This window comes from Nothoprocta perdicaria, unplaced genomic scaffold (genome assembly GCF_003342845.1).
Source record: "Nothoprocta perdicaria isolate Ctin4 unplaced genomic scaffold, notPer1 scaffold_152, whole genome shotgun sequence".
Classification (NCBI taxonomy): domain Eukaryota; kingdom Metazoa; phylum Chordata; class Aves; order Tinamiformes; family Tinamidae; genus Nothoprocta; species Nothoprocta perdicaria.
In genome coordinates, this window is record NW_020454672.1 from 173,889 (window position 1) to 187,949 (window position 14,061).

The 14,061-nt window shown below is 43.3% G+C and overlaps 1 long non-coding RNA gene across 1 annotated transcript; it reads right to left on the minus strand.

Moving 5' to 3' along the window:
- Positions 1-4,082: 4,082 nt before the first annotated feature.
- Positions 4,083-5,645, minus strand: LOC112943684. Its single transcript, XR_003248643.1, has 3 exons — positions 5,542-5,645; positions 5,116-5,204; positions 4,083-4,380 (listed from the first exon to the last, which is right to left on the minus strand). It is a non-coding gene; the product is annotated as an uncharacterized LOC112943684 (long non-coding RNA).
- Positions 5,646-14,061: the final 8,416 nt, after the last annotated feature.

The following is a 14,061-nucleotide window of genomic DNA, read 5'->3' on the forward strand; positions in this document are numbered from 1 at the left end:
CCTCGTGACCAAGAAGGCCAGTGGGATCCTGGCTGCATCAGGAGGAGTGTTGCCAGCAGGTCAAGGGAGGTGATTCTGCCCCTCTACTCAGCTCTGGTGAGGCCGCACCTGGAGTACTGTGTACAGTTCTGGGCTCCCCAGTATAAGAGGGATGTGGAGCTCCTAGAGAGGGTSCAGCAGAGAGCAACAAAGATGATTAAAGGGCTGGAGCTTATGAAGACAAAGTGAGTTTGGCCTGTTTAGCCTGAAGAAGAGAAGACTGAGAGGAGATCTGATTGATATGTATAAGTACCTGAGGGGTGAATGTAGGGAGGAAGAGGCCAAGTTCTTCTCAGTGATAGCTAGTGATAGGTCAAAGGGTAATGCCTACAAGTTGAAACACAGGAAGTTCCATCAATATGTGAGGAAGAACTTCACTGTGWGGGTGTCAGAGCCCTAGAACAGGCTGCCCAGGGAGGTTGTAGAGTCTCTTTCTCTGGAGGTCTTCCAAACCCRCCTGGATGCCATCCTGTGCCCCGTGCTTTCGGTGTCGCTGTTTGAGCAGTGGGATTGGACTAGATGGACCCTTCCAACCTCAGCCCTTCTAGAAGGTCCTTTCTAGAGGTCCCTTCCAACCTCAACCATTCTGTTAGGGCCAGTTCTACATGTTGCTCCCCGTTCAACAGAGTAGAAAAGAGCGGTTAAGATGAGTGTCTGCAGACTTTTATTATTTGTGATAATCTGGACTGCAGCCATGTTTTTCCATGCCAGTGTTACGTATTTCACCGCCTCTCACTTTTTCCACCTTCCAGAGTCTGGACATAATTTTTGCCACCCCATTAAATGTTAATTGAGTGGGCCTCTCCCCGCTCTGCCACTTCACACATCTCCAATTTCTGTTGTTGCAGATTTGTGTTTCCCATTGCATCAGACCAGTCCAGAATAGCTCTTTGGGTAACTCCTTCCTGCTTTCAGGTAGATCCATTCTTCCTAGGAGCCACAGAAGGATGATCTTCCTCTGGAATAGACACATAAACTATGTCCTGGGGACTTYTGAGGGATGCCTAGTATTTTCAGGAGAACTTTGATTTTGATGCTAATCTTTTGACAGTCATATTAGTCTTTGGTCCTTTGAATAGCTTCTCATCTGCATCATCTTGTTTTTTTTTTCTTGTCCTCAGGACTTAGTGCTYAAACTGTCCCTGATCCAGAGTGTCTCAAGGGTCAGCTACATCCTTCATGGATTCAACAGCTTAGAGAGCTTCATGTGCACTTCCAAAAGGCTGCTGCAGGTCATTCTGTTCATGAATGAAATGGATTGAGAGAAGCTGACTGTAAGAAGAGTTCCTGTTTTTGCAGTGGGTAAGATGCATGTCCTCAAGGATGTTGCCCATGTGTTTTGAAAGGCTTTGGGCAAACCTAAGAACCCCTGAAGCCCGGTCACCGGTGTGCTGGGACCCTTCTGTAATGCCACCTTGTGGACAGTCTCTGGAAAGAGCTCTGTTCTCTCTGGAGCTGGTGTCTGGGAGAAGTATGCGTGAAGGCTGTTAGTTAAAAGTGCAGAAGAGTCTGKTTTTTTTGCTGAAGGAGGGTCATCTTCTTTCATACCTCCTGACTTCTCTATATTTGTCTCTGTAACCTGCAGGGCTTCATGAAACAGGAATCCCTCTGTTGTCTGTCTCCTCCTGGTTGTAACAAGGCATTTCTTGTAGTATAACATTTGAGGTGAGACCTTTCCTCCTGTGTGTTGGGTGTTGTTCTGCATGTCACAGAAGAATTGACTGATGCTTCACAGTTGACAAGTGTCCACAATTCTAGGCCCTATCAGAGCTTTTGTATTTCTTGCTGTCTCCATTATCCCTGAACATGTCCACAAAGTGGTATTACTTCAGTGACAAGCTCTTGTCTATTGGTGATGTTTATTTCTAGACATCAACTCTCTTTCTGCACCATCCTTCAAAGGCCTCTGCTTTCCACCCGACCCTGTACACTTTCCAATGCTCCTGCCTTTATTGCAAGGTTATAGAGTGTTGTCCCCTTACAGAATAAGGAGTTGTTTCTACTCTCTCTTCAGGAGAGGAATCTATCACACTTGGTGGAACGCTGGGAACTGTTTTCTRAAGCTCATACAAGGAGGATAAGAGTCTCCTTGGAAAAAGCTTGARAAAGCCTGAGGCTTGCAGTGTTCAGTGACTACAGTGCCAGGGCCTGCCCCTACCCATGATGCCAGCCTCTCTCCAGGGCTGTGTCCCTCTTATATGTGGGCAGCAGGACTTGCTGACCTGCAGGGAAACAGAACAGATGATAGCATTTCTCTGACTGTTGTCCACAGGACAAATGTTATTTCCCTGAATAGATTCTCTGTCCACAATTTGTAGCAGGGAAGGATTCTCCCAAATGCGAGAAATGAGGAGGCTTGAGGCAAGGAACAGTACTGCTGGAAAGCTGGTTTCACCTGGAAGGATCTGAGGATCCTTGCAGGGGCGCTGCCTGGTGTCTTCAGAGGGTGTGGAAAACACCCTATGCCTGGATGTTGCATTCTTTCAAGCACAAAGAATGATTCAGAGTGCTCTGAATGAAATATGATGGTGTATTTTGTGTGTGTGAGAAGGTAAGCTGGGAACAGAAGTGAGCAAAAGCGTGTACAATAACAGAGAGCACATTAGTGTGCACAGGAGAGCAAGGAACACATGTTCATTGAGAGCGAGGACCTGTGCAGAGTGGTGAGGATGAAGTTGAGGACAAGAGCTTGACAAATCATCAGGGAAGCAGGATTTGCTCATGGACTGAACAGCTGTGTCTAGCTTGAAGAGAAACCCTCAGAAGAGCTTCAAAGAACTTTGTGTTTTTCCCTTGTGCCACCCAGGTATCAGAAGACTTGACAGTCTTTTAGGATCAGCTGCCAGCTGCTTATCAGGACAGTCTGAAAGAGTTTCTCTTTGATGCAGTACCAGTCTTGTCCTGCTGTTACCCAAGGCAGTGATCAGCAGACTTCTGCCCATGAACAGGTAAGCTCTCCTCCCCTGTCTTTAAAGGAACACAGAGGTACCAAYCACAGCCTGACAGTTCTAGAGGAGATTCTGTTATGCAATTGACTTTTCTTCCTAAGAAAGAAAGTCAGAATATTGCCAAAATATTTGCTTGTACTTTGCCAGGAACTCGGGCTGCTGAAGGTCCACAGTGGTCAGGAGGAGTGTTTTGACATGTCTTTGAGGGGTTGTAGGTCCAAAAGCATGAGGAATCTTGTGTAAACCTCTTCAATAAATGCCCACATATAGCTGATAATGCAGCTATGACTGCAAATCAACCTGCTGAGCTCTCTTGCATGGCTACGGGTTGCATGGCAGAGCCTCCCCAAGTAGGGATGCTGCTCAAGGTAAGGTTACTCTGCAAGGTTAGGAGATGTGTTCCCTACCTGTGACACATATTCAGGAAATGACTAACAGTGCACAGAAACTCTGCAAATTTTGCTAAGTTGCATCTCTGACTGATCGGGCACATAATCCATTAGACATAAACCACTGACCGAGTCTGGGACTCAGACTGGGCCCAGCTGCACCAGGCTCTTCTGAGGAGCTTGGAAAGCAAGGGGTCCSTATTCTGTACCCCACGACTCAGCAAAACGGTCTCCTGGACATCTGACCTCTCTCTCCATGTAGTAGATAACTGAGTGGACCCTGTAATSAAATTTTGCTAAAACACCATTTTATCTGCCATAAAACTTCGGTAAATCACATTTATTTCAGTAAAACATATCACTACTTTTCTCTTACAAGTGAAATGCCTGCAATAGAAGRCCATATTGACTATTTTCTTTACAGCATAAAACCTAACATAATGAAACGGTAGATGATTTCCTGACAGATATGTTAAGAATTACYATAGAAAACTGATGTGGGTGAAACCATAATAGCACAGGGGCAGTGGTGGAAGGAAGGACTGTAGAGGTGATACTGCTGTCACTATTTTGTGACACAGAGACTATACGTGTGACTTTATTTTCCCTTCCTATTTTGCCTTTGTATAGAAACTCTTCAGGGAAAAGAATATACAATTTAATTAAAAGCTTAAAGCTGTATTTTTTAACACCCAGAAACTCCTATAGTAAAGGCTACTACCACAGAAAATTTGGAAATTTCTACGCTAAGTGCCAGAACCTTTTTTGTTGTGTCACAATTCCATTGCACTCATTTTGGTTCCATTGCATTATAAATAACAAATTCATCCATTTACATATATGACAGGGTACAGAAAAATTCTCACAGACTACGCTTGCATATGGAAAGTATCAGAATTTGCCAGCAGTGGGACTCCTGGACACAGGAATGAAGCATGTATAACCAGCAAGAAAATTTCCGCAGGTCAGCAAATGGACATCTAAAACCAGGTGGGTTCTGGGTACTAGAAAAAAAAGGGKTTAAGGACAAAAGCACAAATAGTTAACTAGTCACCATTCTCRTCAATTGCAATAGCAGGAAATAACATGATCATCAAGTACCAAATAGGAAATATCTTGCAGAAAACTGAAGTTTATTTATGCACTCCTTTTTACTTCCTAGAACTCATATTTTGTTGTCATTTGGGCATCCAACAGCAGTCTCTAGCCATGCTGGATACTAAGTGAAATTTAAGGACTGAGCAGTGGCAGCAAGACTTGTGTCTATTTTGTGTAGGAGCAAAAGAGGAAAGAACTATCGAGTTCTATCTGTGCATGCTTGCTCTTTAAAACAATCTCTATTATGATCATTATTATCCTCRCCACAGGAAGCTCTATAAACAGCTAAATTACCCACACTATCCATTTCCTTTTACAGTTTTACCTGGGTATATGCTTTCTTGCTATATCTTAAAAAGAGCCTTTAAATGATTTTTAACCCTTTTGAAGCCTTCTTTAAAATGAAAAACAAAACAACAAAAAACGCAGCTTCTGTTGGTAAGATGACAAAGGATTTTCTCCTTCTATTTGACATGACTTATCAAAGAGGTCAGAAGTAGTACCCTCCATCTATTCGGCACACAAATCATATTTCAGCATTTTCCTGCTGTARGAGATCGGGACTGGATAGAATGCCTCATCCACTGATGAGGATAAATCAAGGTTATCTACATATGACAGTGGATGCAGTAGATGCGTACTTTCAGAGCAAAGTGGTTTTCAGAAGATCCATTTCATATGAAACTTTCAGGACAAATAACATTTTGCCACCATTTATCCCATTTTTTTCCTGCAGGAGAAAAAAAAATGAAAAAAAAGTGAATTGTGCATGTTAGGGACTGCTGAATCCAGCTGGCATTGGTCCTGCCTCATCACTATTGACCTGCCCAGCAGTCACTAGTCTGGCCCTGACTCTCCCTTGTACACTGACTTCCCAGCTTGGCCTTGGATGTATCTCATTGCCATGAACTTGTCTGATGATTTTCTGGGCCATTACTTGAGCCCAGCTGCCACCCCCTGGCCTGCTCTGCTTGGTCCCCAGCTCCCCTTGCCTGGGGTCTATGGGACAGGTCTCTGCCCAACCAGCCACACTATCCCCCTCAGATCCCAACTCCCTGCTGACTTACAGTGCTCCATTGCACAAGGTGTACTTGTCCTACATACAGTTGGAACAAGCCAGCAGACTCAGTTTAAGCTGTAGAGGAAAAAAAAAAAAGAGAGACGTAGAGCAAGTGATGTGGTCAAAACCACCAGCCAGGAAATGATGACTAGAGCAAAGAAACTAATGACTGATGAGTTAGCTGTGATTAATGTTAGTTCATAACAGGGAGCAGCTGAGTACTTAAAGGAGACTGGGAGTCTCTCTGGAATTTACATCAAAAGCAGCCACTCCATGCTTACCAACAAATCAGACTTCACTTCTACTACTACATCAGGGCAGAGCAGCTGTGGGGGACAGGCTGTGAACTGGTGATGGGTCCTTTCCACCTGGAATTACTAAGGATGCTCATCAGCATGCAAAGTAGTCCCACAGATTTCAGCTGAATGTATTTTAAGAACTCTTAAGTTCTTGTATTTTATGTGTATTTTAAGAACTAAACCAAATGACTGCAGAAGAGAATGGACATGTTTTTTAACTACAGCACACTGTGTGTTTTGCAGCTTTGTGATGGCAGTGGCTTTGTTGCTGCCACTGTGTTGGGTGCCTCTAACACGTGGATTTTCATCGCAGTAAGAGCAGAACATAAAAAGTTTGCTCCCTAAGCCCGTGTCTAACTTCTTCATTTAAGTGGGGAAGGGGTTTGGGCAGTAGAGCACTAGACGCATCAGTACCAGCTCCCTCCAGCAGAGGCCAGATCGCACACAGTTTGTAGCCAAAACAGAACAGAGCATCTGGTTTAAAAAGCCTCAATCTTACCGGTTTTTTTTTTTTTTTTTTTTTTTTTTCTTTGGGACTGCTGGGAGAGAAAATACAGAAATATTAATACAATGGGAAAATATAACTCACCAAGAATGCCAAAAGGGCCCCTGCTTCTATTTAATGTACTGTGTTCTGTTTCTTGATCTGCACCTATCAGGAATTTAATGCAGGTTGAAAAAGCTTAGTACACTACAGTAAGCTGAGTAAACAGGAAATGTGGATAAGAAGCAAAATAATTACAGTAAGTTTGAAGCTTACCTCAGTTCTCTGATCCGTGTATACTGAAAGGAAACTTTATTGAAACACAGAATTTTACCAGATACTGCATATAAAAGATACTGTAGTCACTGGGTTTTTTCTTTTTTAGACAGGATCACAGATAAAACCTATGGCTTTGAAATTGCAGGTAATTCACTAAATCCTAGAGAGGAAAAAAAGAAAGCCTCATATATTGAATTGTCTCTAAAAAGCTTTCATTTGTTCCTCTAAAATACACAACTTCAAGCAGGAGGGGAAATGGAGCATTTTGTGACCGGCAGGAAGGCAGTACTGAGGACCTAGGATTTAGGGAGCGAATGGACATGAACCATAAGCAACACGATGGCCGAGCTGCAAGATGGAGCTGCCACAGATGAAAGGGAGCACACCCYCTGAATACACGCGGAGGGAGGCACATGGGGACGGCCGCGTTGCAGGCTGCAGCTCCTGACGCTGCCTGCGAGATCTTGGCTGCAAAACAGACCAAAATTAAAATACACATATCTGGAGAAGGAGAAGGAGAAATACACATATTTGGAGAAGGTCCTGACACTGCCTGCAGAACAGACCAGAATTAAAATAAAATACATGTGTCTTGAGAAGGATGGAGGTAGCAATGCTGGTCACCTGGTCACTGAAAAAAATAAAAGGCATATTTCCAAGGAAAGATGTGAATACTGCTGAAATATGCTTCCTACATGTCTGTATGGGTATTCTGGGTTTAAATACCATGAAAGGCACCACCAGCAGCTTCCTGGACTGCCAGCTGAAAGCTGTTCTTGCTGCTTGCACCTTTACTGCAAGGAGTTTTTTTTTTTTTTTTCTTTTTTTTTTCTTTGATTATTTAGCAATAGGTTAACATCAGAAGTGAAACACTGGTTATTTCAACTCAAGGCAACAGAGCCAAACCCAACCTTTATTGACCCCAAAACGGAGGCTCAACATGAAGCCCCCCCGTCATCCCTATTTTCTGCGGCTGAGCCCGTAGGTGGGGGGACGATCAGGAGCGTGGCCGTGGTGGGGAGGGCACTGCGGCCGCCAAGACCATGGCGGGGAAGGCGAAGTCCCCAGAGGAGGAGGAGGAGGCGGCGGGGAGGGCGGCGCAGGGCGGGCCGGCTCCGAGGGACGCGGCGCCGCCATTGGCCCCATGGCGGCGGCCGCCCGGCCCGCGCCGCCTTCCCCGCCTCAGACGAGCGGAGCGGTGCGGTGCGGCGCGGTGCGGCGCGGCGGGCAGCGCTCGGGACGAGGTAACGTGGAGGCGGCGGTAGGAGACGGGCGAGCTGAGCCGGGCAGCTGAAATGGCCTCCGGGRCGCGGAGCAGAGCGGGCAGCTCCCTCGTGTCGCACCGGGGCGGACGGGGGTTGCGCCAGGGAGGGACCTGCGGGGCCGGTGCGCCTTGTCAGGGCTTCCCCCAAGCTTAACTTGGGAGAGAGGCGTTAAAACATCCCTAACGTTCCTAACGTTGAAAACGTTCTAACAGTCCCAAGGAAATTCAGAAATTTGTTTTATTTGGTGGAAGGAGCCACCTTCCAAGCGTGGCAGCAGGTTTTGGGGACAAAACTTTGTTGTTTTGCCAGGCATCTTTCTGATTTATCCTGCAGGGATATTCAGGTTTCATCTTTTCCCCTTGTGCTGCAGGATTGTTTTTTGTTTCACCAAAGGCAGCTGCCTTTCCTGCCTGCTCTTMAGCATTTGCTCTTATCTAATAGATTTTGCTATTTACACATGTTTTCCTGTGCACCATTTGGCCAAGCGTCTTTTAAGTCTCTGCCTATTTGCACTCGCGTGTTATTAGAATATTTACATGCAAACTCTGTTGTAAAATACCACTAGTATTTCATAATATACTATTACAATGCAAAATATTACAAAATATTTATATACTGTGACTGGTCTTGCTGTGTTTGTGAGCTTATGTCTGGGTTTAAGGCAAGCAAATACTAATTATCTTGCTTAGTTGGCTTTGCTTTATGGGTGCAGCAAGGCTCTGCTCTGGTTACAAAACATATCTTTGAAATTTCTGAAACTTTCATTGGACCTTTCTCACGTTGAGGAAATATTCTCCAGCATCTCCTGCACTCAAAAAAAAAAAAAAAAAAAAAAAAGTGCATTATCAGTATCACCATCAGGCTTTTAAACTTCGGTGAAACAGGTTGCTGTGTTCTTGTTCTCATGTGCTCACGCAGGCCAGAATATACAGCTCAGCTGAGTCATCCATCGCCCTCAAAGTCAGTGTTAGAAAAGTGAATTTTTCCTTCCTTGAAAGCACCAGGCAGAGACCATGGACAGATCTACRTTTTGAAGGAGACTCCTGTTGGTTTCGGAGGAGGCACTTGCTGGGTTTCCAGCAGCAGGACTGCTCTTGTGTAGGAGCTGGAGAAAACTTTGGATGCTAGTGCAGAAAGAGACCTATCAACTGTTTCATCCAGCAGCAAAGATGAACCAGGAAGCTCAGCTGTGAGTCAAAGGAGTTGTTTTCTATTCTGTATTGAGTTTCCTATACCCAGACTGAAAGGAATCTGCTTGGCCAGTGCTGAATAGAATAAAGATACCAAATACTTTCTTTTATGTAAAACTGACTTTGCACAAACAAATTGCTAAGAAAATACTATTTGCATGGAAGCTTAAATGTGGTTCTTACTGTTTTTTTCTACTGAACAACTATTTCTTCTATGGTTAGAAGTGATGCCTTTGTTCTACAGAAGTTCATTTAGGAGTTCGTTTCAGTAGGTCATTAGTTCATTTAGTAGCAATTTCTTTTGCAGTATAATAAAGAATTTGTTGTTCTGCACAGCAAGTGCCCTTCATCTGAGGTGGCAACAGATAACTGCTGGAAGCAACCTTCTTGTGCTTAAAAGTGCACTTAAGGTCAGCTTATTTAAACTTGAACAAGCCAATTTAAGGAAGTTCCAATGCTTGAACATTGAAATACTGCTGTATGTCAAGATGATGATGATGTAGTGTTTGCCACATTAGCAGTCTCCAATTCTTTAGCTTATTGGGATGTTAAGTAACATGTGGGTGATTTTTAGCAGAGCTTATCGTGCTTCATTCTTGTGGTGGGGAGTCATTCAGATTCACCTGGACACAACAACTGGCTGTGCTAGATTCTTACTTCATTGTATAAGGTTTTATTGATATATGTAACCTGACTCCATTTACTGCATTGAGACTGTCAATGGAAAGTGATATAGTGGTGGGTAGGGAAATGGAAATGAATATTTCTCCTYCTCCTTATTTTATAGCTCTTTTTCTGGATGATCCAGGGCCAGCTGGGTGCCAGGGAGCCACTACCTTGGATTTAGGTGCCTATGTGCTTTGCTTGGATCTGGCCAAAAGCATTCAATGAAACACATACCAGCCAGGGAAAAAATACATTTTGCATGATATAGCCCAACCCAGTAGTGCAAACAATCTTGTGAGTGACGTTTTTCATGCCTGATAGACTTCCTGTTATTCTTGCTATTTAATATTACAATTAAGGAGGACTGGTGAAGGTGCTTGCTGGTTTGAGCCTCCTGGCCAGCACGAGCCTGCTAGCGGGAAAAATACCTGTGTTATGTGGACATCCATCAAAATGTGATTGAGAAAGGAAGCATAAGTGATCTATCTCTCAATAGGAAGCAATAGTAAGCTTTTTAAATGTATGTATTAAGAAAAAAAAATATTAAAAATTCATTGCAAAACTTAAGTTAGTTTTCATCACTGAGGAGAGAGTCAGAGATTCTCACTCTGTTTGTAGCCTATGGGCTAGGYTTTTTGTTAAGCATTTTGATTTTGACCACTCCATAAACTGAAGTGCTCCTTTCCCCSCCACAATTTCTTCCTAAATTTACTTATTGCTTCTATGACTGCAGGACTCTTAAAGGATATTCCTTCTCCCCTGGCACCTGATTTCTGCTGGTAATTGGATTCTGTGTAAATTCCTGTTTTCAGGTAGGTGTGCTTTAGTTATTGTAGCCAGGAGTGGATTAATTTTACATGGGCTTTTTGGTAGTCTTAGATTACGCCACTTGTGAGGTAATTTTATTCTAAAAAGCATTGAGGAGGCCTGTGGTTACTCAGTCATCCTATGAGAAAGGACAGCCAAAGGGCTTGGTTCATTTGCAGGCTTTGGGCACTGTAGTTATGAGTTAAGCAGAGCTGTAGTTACAGATAAGAGRTCAGTGGCCACAATGGAAAAGTAGGGGCCTGCAGGAACAAAGTAAGTGTAGGGTGATTTTAGGTGAGTAAGAGATGATTTTGCTTCCCACAACTGCTTGCTATGCAGTTCATCATGTCTGAGAATGCAGAGTGGCCATTAGCCACATTCTGCATGACCTCAGTTTCACTTTGTGCTAAAAGCAAAGGCCAGTGTGAAGCTGGCAAAGCTGTGAGACAAACGGCCTCCCTCAGGGAAGATAAAGATCATGTAAAATCCTCACGATTTCATAGTTCTGAGCCTAACCTGAATCACAGAGCTAAACTGAATCCTGCTGCAGAGGAAACGTGTTGCCACCTGCCACGGCCGACGCTGCTGTAGGACACTTGAGTGATGCACAAGGGAGACAGCCTGTCAACTCCCTGGTTCCTAATTTTACAACTATAATGAGGGGAAAATCAAGCTACGGAGAAAGTGACTGTCCTGGCTGCAAAAATCATGCGGAGAGGCTTTCAGTGAGTCTTTTGCACTGTCTGCCTGAGGTTTCCAAGACTAGATCTGCCCTACAAAATGTCTCACTTTCAGTTCTACTGAACGAGCATTAGCTTAGGTGAGTATCCAAATGGAAATCTGTGTCTGTAAGTTGTAACAAAGAAATCCTTGTATCCAAGCATATAACACTGCTACCCGCTTAGTAAAGTCCGTTTGTGAGGAAGACTTTGGATTTAGCAAAGACTTCTGACTGCTCTGTGCCTGTGCAAGCTGCTGCCATTATTCTCAGCTAGATAATTTTTATATATATATATATAAAGATGCAGGAAATGTCTCACTTCCCAGCCGCCTCTGATAGGAGTCATGTGTTAATTAGCTGCACTGCTTTGCATGCCTTTGTCCTTGAGTGGTGCGATTTCCRGAACAGAGTCCTGCATAAAAGGGACCCAAGTGCTTGTTAATGTTAGCAGAGCAAGGAAGCAAGAAAGTAGAGGTATTCTGGTGAAATGTCCATTTCCCAAACTTGCAAACTCTACTGCAGGGGAAATATTATAAATTTGATATACACAAGGCTAAAATTTGTGACAACTGAAGAGCAACACATTTAATAGCAGTTTTTTTTTTATTAGTACTACAGTGCTATTCTTTAATTATCTGTATCAGGGGAATTAATATACAAGATTTATCCCACAACTCCAACAAAGGTTTCTCATTTTCTTTTGTTTTTGTGTGGCTTTCCTTTGTGGAAAAAGTACAGTGTTTTCCTAATGCATATGAGGGCTTCTGTTCGCTTTGTTTTGTTTGACTCGCGTCAAGAAACTCTTGCTTGTTGGCCTTAGTGCAGGCCAACAAGCACACCTCAAACTACAATGAAACTGCCTTCAAACTCTCGTAAGCGCTATAAAGTTTTATATAAATCTGTTTCCAAACAAGACATAAAAACATCCTCTTAAGCCAGACCTTGTGTAGCTCCGGTGTCGGTGCTGGCATGAAGAATGAGGCAGTTGCCCTGGAAGCTTGAGTGTTGTGAGCCAGCCACTTTCTGAAGCTTGTGGAGGGATTCCCTTCCCTCCGTAAGGGGATGACAGCTGAGGCAGCCTTCTGCCCTCAGAGATCCAGGAAACTGAATCTGTCGTACTTCAGGTCATTTYAATGTCCTATTTCAAGTCTCTTGTCCTGGGAACATGTTCTCCATATTGCTGGTGCTCGTGGTCTTGCAAGGAAATTCAGTAAGAACTGCAGAGCCTCGGAAGCATAAGGAGATATTCTGCTGATACTGTTGATTTTATCTTACTGGCAACTTTATTTTTAAAGTAATTGTGAAATTGCTAAGCATGGAATTAAATAGTTTCTTGTGTAGTTTTTCCTGAGACCATATTCTTTTAAAAACACTCTCCTAATGACTGTGTACTATTGCAGGAGAAGAGAATCTCTCTCTGAGGAACTTCTGCCAAGTAACTTCCAAGCCCTATTAAAGAGATGTCACGCTGCCAAACTTCATTAGCAGGATTATACCAAAACCAGAACAAATTATTCTTTCCTTCTCCAATTTTCAGTTGTTAACTTTCATTTTCTTCTCATTACTAGCATTTTACCTCTGAAAAGAGCACACTTGCCTGTTTAGTGTCAAAGTTGTGAAAGTCTTGTTATCAAACAGCAGTAAAACTAAATCACTGTATGACCAGCAAAGCAGATGTTCCAGCAGAAGGGTGAATTTTTTCTAAGACATTTGAGCTCCTCAAGCTTCATTTCCCTGTAATACCTCTTGGTTTGCTGTCAAATGCTCTGGAATATTCCATTTCCTAATGTGAAACTTTCTGTTCCAGCTGACTGAAGATCACTATATAATGYGGTCAGTCAGAATATTTTTAGATTGCAACTATTTTACAGATTAAGAACAACAGGGATCGTGTTGGTACCAGTGGGCAACAATAAGGCTGTTGTGCATCGTTTTTTTTCCCCTCCATCATGGTCATTTTTGGCAGCTCTTTGATACTATAGCTCCCCTTAAATTCCCTTAACTGTCCTGCTAATATTGCATAGGAAAGCAGTAGGTTTATTACTGGAATTAAACAAAGCATTTTTGTGTTTGTAAGCGCAGTCTCACTGTTGCCTCATGATAAATATCCCCCACTTCTGCAGCAGTCTCTGTTCTACAACCACCCTGCTGTTCACAACTAGCTAAATAAGAATTTCTCTACCTCCCATTGACTAAATACACATTAGTTGACACATACTGCTCCCTAATGTAATCTCTGGGACTGTTAGAGATATGATATGCTGGGTACAGGTAGCTCTTACCATGATGGATATGTGGTGATAATGGCTCTTGAGAGATAACAGTCGCAGTTGGGTTGGCTACAGATAGATACATATTACTGGATGGTTCTTGTTCCTTTCTGCCCCATCAAGTATTAAAATGACAACAGGCCTTGGGGATTTTGAGTTCAGACCCCCAGAGTTACAGGCAACCATGTTATAAATCTCTCATATGATGACTCAAGTCTCCCTTGGATGTTACTAGGTTTTCTGTCTTCATTACTTCAACTGGAGCCTGTTAGATTTCCTCAGGCTTCTGAGCTTCTACACATGTGTTCATGGTGGCTTAGACTACTTGTGCTTATGTCAACACTGGCATTTAGCTTAATTAGCTCCATGAGATTTGCCTCTTGTGTGTTTATACAGAAATTATATTCTGTAAGCTTCGGATGGAGCTGAATTTCCTGTAATTGTATTGCATAAATTTCAGTGGAAAATTAAACTTGTTGAGAAACCTGGAGTTTCTGCCGGGCTGTGACTTGTCTGTCTCCTTGGCAATGTCTGATCAGAGCTCCC